Below are 6091 nucleotides of genomic sequence, written 5' to 3' on the forward strand. Positions count from 1 at the left end.
ATATACCTAACATCAGAAGCCAGGACTCTGTTCCTAATCCTACATTTGATTTATTAAGTAAAATCTCCTTGATATTTATTTTCTCATTTATGTTAGGCACAGGAAGAAGAGATTTACTCTGGTCTTACTTTCTTAAGTGCACACCAAGACCCATTTTGTTCATCTTGACTTTTTCTCAGTTAAATTTCAAGAAAGGGATATTACTCTGTCTAACTGGTATGGCAAGAGCAACAGACAAGTACAGTCTCACCAACAGGTGAAAATGTCTTCTGTTTTAACCATATTCATTTGTTCCTAGCCATCAAAATGACGGACATAATATAAATGAAGGAAAATAAGTAAGTAAGTAATAATTATTTTGCAACTCTACGGCCTGTATTTCAACTGCAGGAAAAGCGCAATGATCCCCTTGTTGTGTGCACACGCAACTATTAATCTCTGCTGCTCTGCTCCTCCCACTTCCTTCTCTGCTTTAACTCTAAACTAGTCACTAGAAACACAATAACAATAATTATCTTGTTTCTGGACTCCCTTCCATTCTCATCAACACAGCAGCAAAACATATTGTACTCCCCACTCTACTTACGTTATATCCTCAGTAGCAGAGCTCAGACAGGTTTTAACAAAATCTTACATTACCATTACTCGTCTGAACACGTTTTATAGTCCCATGTGTTTATGTAAATATGTGTATTGTTTTGTGCAACTATTTGATTCTTATAAGTTAAGCATGTAGAAGGGTATCTTAAGGCTATCCAGGTTTTCTTAGGTTTTCAACAGCTAAAATTTCTTTCTAAATGATAATAAGCAGACATTTTCATTTTCACTGCTTTACTGTGGGATAAGTGACAGAAATTAACTGCCTCCTGCATTTTTCTCCACCTGCAGAGATCAGATGCTCTCTGTGTCTGAAGGCATCAACACAGATAGGATGATTAAAGAGAAGACTGAACATACTTCTATTTTCTCTAAACATTTTGCAACTTTCATATATATAAAAAAATGTGAATCAATCCATAAGTATGGTTCCAGATGAAGAATTCCTTCTATTTAATAGGGCATTTGTACACCAGGTGTGGGCTTTTACATAGCTTTTTTTTTTTTATGATAAAATAAAAGCTATTGGAAAGGGGAAAAGGCAGTTGTGTTTCCTCTTGTCTATTAAGAAACATGTTAGTTTGGGAGGAATTTTTTCTTTTATGTTTATGTGTCTCTGTTTATATTTGCCTTGGCTTTAGGGAGAGGACTAATTGTTCCACAGAAATGAATCAGAGAACACAGGTCACCTGAGAAGACAAACTAACAGAAGCATCTTGATCAATGTTTTTAATCTAAATCAGCTATAAGGGCTCTTTAGTGAATAAAATAGTACTAGAAGTTGCATTCTCTACCTCATAAAGCATTAGACTTTCTCCTGACTCGGTGCGTGTAGTTTAAGGAAATAGACTTTAAGCAAAGATTTTGAAACATCGCTGCTTTCTACAATATTAAAAATCCAGAAATAGGAACTACAGTAAATGGAAAAGAACCAACCCTTTTTATAGAACAGAATCAAAACAATCTTTAAAATTTCTAAAATACTGTTGTAACTTTTAAGATGCATTCTTTTAGCTTGAAATTAGAAGAATCCCTGGAAAATATACCTGTAGTCTACACCTATAATTAAAAAAAAAGATATAGGTACATTTTGCCCCTCTACCTAAAGTGTTATTAGGTTACAAATTTTGTCTACTAGTATGCTTTAAATGCCCTCTTATTCACACTCCTGTAAAGCAAGAATGGGTATTATTGAGAAACTTTCCTGATTAAAATAAATTGGTGGCAAAATGAAATAAGTATTTTTATGATTAAAAAGAAGATTAATTATTAGGAACAATGAACAATGATTTTTTCCCAGATGCCAAAAAGTAACTACAGATCTATAAGGTGAAGTAAAAAGAAGAAAACCTTTCTAAAATGGGCATGCATTGCAGTGTTTTATCCCACAAAATTGGAGCTAAAATTATTTCAGTTTGATTTAGATAAAGTTAAAAGTCTTTGAGTTTCAAAGCTTCCCATATGAAAACTAGGTTTTATTTAAATTAGCTTCCCATATCAAAAGCTTAAAAGCAATGATTTTGTCCATACCTTACATAAATTATTATGTTCAAAAGTCTGCATTGTAAAGGCTAGACATTTGTTTTTGATAAATGGAAAATTATTTTTAATAGAATTATGGAATATTTCTCACTGGCAGTATTACAATAGTTTCTTTAAGACAACATCTGTTCTAAATTCTCTTGTCCCTGCAATAAATTCTTTTTTTTTTAATATCATTACCAGCTTCTTTGCAGTTTGGATGGTTAGAATGAGCCCTTCATAGTCATCATACTTAGAAGGTTTGCTTAAGCTGTGGACTGTAATTTGGATCTGGCCTCCAAGGACAACTTCCGAGTTCATAGTCCATTTTCAGGAGCTGTCTTTCTTGTGCAATGCTTACTGTAGGCAGCCTAGCATGAACTCTGTTTTTGTTCACATCATAGTTTTCCTTAACACGTAACATGTTGGGAACCTACTTATATGGTGCAGCCCTTGTGGTTTAGGAAGTCAACCAAAAACACCACCACAACTCCTCCACCTTGGCTTCCAGTCTGCTGGGGAACCTAGAATACATTTTAGTGTCATGCTCGACAACTATGCTGCACATTGGAGTCTGCCGTTGAAGTACAACACAAAGAAGAAAAGACAAGAACTGAAGATAACCTTTGGCATCTGTATAAAATTTATTTGTAGGAACTGTTTCTATAGTACTTGTTTTAGCTGATACCATAAAGGGAAGAGAACAAGTCCGCATACAACCTAAAGTAACTTTTCTATGCAGAAAAACACAGTAAAAGGATGATTTAAGATTGCTCTGGTTTTGGTTGTCTGCAAGTTCTTCAGCCTATTCCTTTTCTGCAGTCCCTTTCCATGCTTCATATACACAGCAGGCAGTGTATTCCATAAACTGTATTTCATAATAAGTGTCAAATGGACTGATTCTTGACTCTTGATGCTAGGACACGCTGCCTGCTGCCTGTGAAGGTCTTCCTCCTGCCTGCGCCCAGCTTTACAAACCTGAATTGTTACTGTAATAATTGGGACTATGTATGTGAAGATATTCCACATCCAAAAACCTTTTCTTGATTTGGACCCCTTTACTGCAGTTTCTCACTGAGAGGGTCAAAATTCTTAGGATTCTGCTTGAAGCCCTTTGTAAAAGAGAATATTCAGGTTGCAATCTAAACTGCATAAAAATTAAAGAAGTCAGTGCTCTCTAATAAAATTCTTGCAGTCTGGTCAGAAATGTGAAAACCCTTTGGAAAGTGTCTATTTCCAGATGGTACTCAGAAGTGAATCGTACATAAGAATGACTTACAAACATGGTTAGATGAAAACTAGACAACACCAACTTCATATTATCTCAAAATTTCAGACTATGATCTACTAAAGTTAAGAAGAGATGCTATGGGAAGTTCAGCCACTTGAGGGAAAACAGCTTTTGTGAGAGGATGGAAACTGGGCAGTTACGGATAGTAACTCTGTCAATTAATCTGACTTGAATCTACCTGCTTCCATACCTTCAATATGGTTAAAGAACATGATTAAACAGAAGCACTCTCAACCTGCTACTTTGCCATTTACAAGCATATTATTACATAGGCTTTTGTAATTTCAGTTATGATCATCCAATATTTTTGACATTTTCCTTAAGACAAATCCCAAACTGTATTTCAGGTTCATGAGATTGTGCCCTTCTGGCAATGACTCACAATGTAATGAGTCTTTGTGAAATGTGGTGATATTGATCATTAGACCTATCCTGTCCCAGGACGGTATATTTATAATTAAACTAATTTACTTACACAGTGTGGCGACATTACAGAGAAGGTCTTTGATTCAGTACACAGATTTACAAAAATGCAACTCTATGAGCTCAGATAACTGTGTAATTTGTCTTTGTCCTAAGAAGAGGAACGAAGTCATGCCAAGAGTACGGCCAAGAAGTGGTTCATAGTTTATTACTAAAAGGGTATTGCATCACCCCTCAAGTAATACAGATCATGCATTGCATCAGGCAGTGCTAATGTCATGGATGTTGTGACATCTTTCTTAGCACCCCTAGTGAATCCTCTTCTGATAGCGAGACTGGGCTGAACAGCTCTGAAGTTTTGTGCTGGACAGAGCTCACCCTACATACCTTTTAACTTTCTTCTAAAAAGAAAAACATAATGGATTTGCTTAGCGGTGGCCATGATTTATTCTGGCAGCAGGAGGACTGTGTCCTCTGTCCTCCTCATTCACACAATCATTTTGACTACTTCTGTGTGAAAAACTTGATTTGTGAATTATAGTTGACTGATGCATGACTAAAAGGTAGAATGCCTCCTTTAAGCACTGGATTTGCTGTAGGTCTAACACTTTCTAGCAATGTTCTTGTTTGCTAACCAGGAAAAAGGACAGCTGCTACTGCTAGAATGATTCATGAAGTCCATTCCCAGCTGTCCTCTTTCTCTGGAGACAGATATGCCAAATAAATGATATTGGCAGGGGGAACAGCCTGATTCCGGCTGCTATAGCCAAGCTTCCTCCAAACACAATAAGCATGGCGTTGGGCATGCCAGTGAAAGGCAGCAGACCTGCAAGCAAAAAACAGCAGCCAGAAGTAGGCTGTTGCCTCCAGAACAATACCGTATAAAATTCAGAAAAGTGTGCAACTGCTTTTTCCCTCTCTTTACCCCTTTTGATTTCATCTCTCCTTTTTCTTCTCAGACTATTTTTCTGTAAGTTTAAACTGTTAAGGTGCTTAAACATTCTATGCTTCTTCACAGTTCTGCTATTGATGTTATCTGTAGTATAAATTTTCCCTTCTATCAGGTTTCATTCAGTTGCTTCTCTCTCTTGTTTCTCTCTCTCCATTTCACCAGTACTTTGCCCATGATTTCTCTATGGAAGAGAACTGGTGAACAAACCAGTCACAGTCCAAACATATGGAACACCTCACTTAAAAGCATGTAAGGGCAACAGAACAAAGGAAGTTGCTAAACATAGCACTGTCCCTACCATTTAGAGATGCCACCTGGCTGGTCTGTAACCAGCCTGGCTGGTCTTACTCATATGTGTCCCAGATCTGTCAGAGCTATTAGGCATGCACGCATTGAATCTGTATGTGTTGTAGCTCTCTGCCAGGGCGTTTGGTTTTGTTTTTTTTGCTTTTTCCTAAAGAGATGCTCACCCCTTATCCAACTTGCAACAACGCAATCTAGGGCACTCACTGTGATGTTGAAATTCAGGAAAGCTCTGCACTAGACTGATGACAGATGGGTACTGGATTACTGAAGTGCTGAGACTTGTGACTGCAGTGGCAGAGAACCTAGACTTCACAGCACTAGCACGACAAACACCAAAGGCAAACCCAGCCTTCTTCAGACCCTGGTTCATAAAAGGCAATTGTGGGAGATCTCTACCGTATTTTGTAGAGTGCAAAGATGCCAGAAACCATCATTTGTTTAGGATTGCCAAACGTCTTGCAAAGGCTGGCATTTTCAGAATTTGATAGATTATCTCCTGATTTCATAAGGCCACGCAAACTCTTGCCCTTAAGTAAAAATGACTGCCACTGTCTATTACTTTCAAGAGGACAAAACTGAAGTCTGAATACAATTAAAATGAATGACATTTCCATAGCTTTGCCACTGAGGAGGCTGCCTCCAGTATCACCATCCCAGTGTGTTCCTCAGGGAATTGAAACCAAACCCAGGCTGTGTGAGACCGTTCAAGAGGTAGTGTGGATTTATTTATAAAACAAGATTGAAATTGGGAAGAGTATGGAGCATAGGAAGAAAACTCACACTTTTGCTTGCAGTTTTAAGGCTGAATGTTGACCCTGAAGGTTGATTCAAATTGCGGTCTTTGGATGCCTCTCCAAGAAAAGAAAAGAAATTCTGTCTTTAACGCTTGGACTTTTCAGTTTGCCCTAATTTTGCGGAGTGCCATAATTACAACCTCTGAACAGCTGAGGTGAGCAGTACCAAGTGCAGCCTTGGGGTCCCTTCACGACACTGCAAGCACT

This window comes from Apteryx mantelli, unplaced genomic scaffold (assembly GCF_036417845.1).
Source record: "Apteryx mantelli isolate bAptMan1 unplaced genomic scaffold, bAptMan1.hap1 HAP1_SCAFFOLD_129, whole genome shotgun sequence".
NCBI classification, from domain to species: domain Eukaryota; kingdom Metazoa; phylum Chordata; class Aves; order Apterygiformes; family Apterygidae; genus Apteryx; species Apteryx mantelli.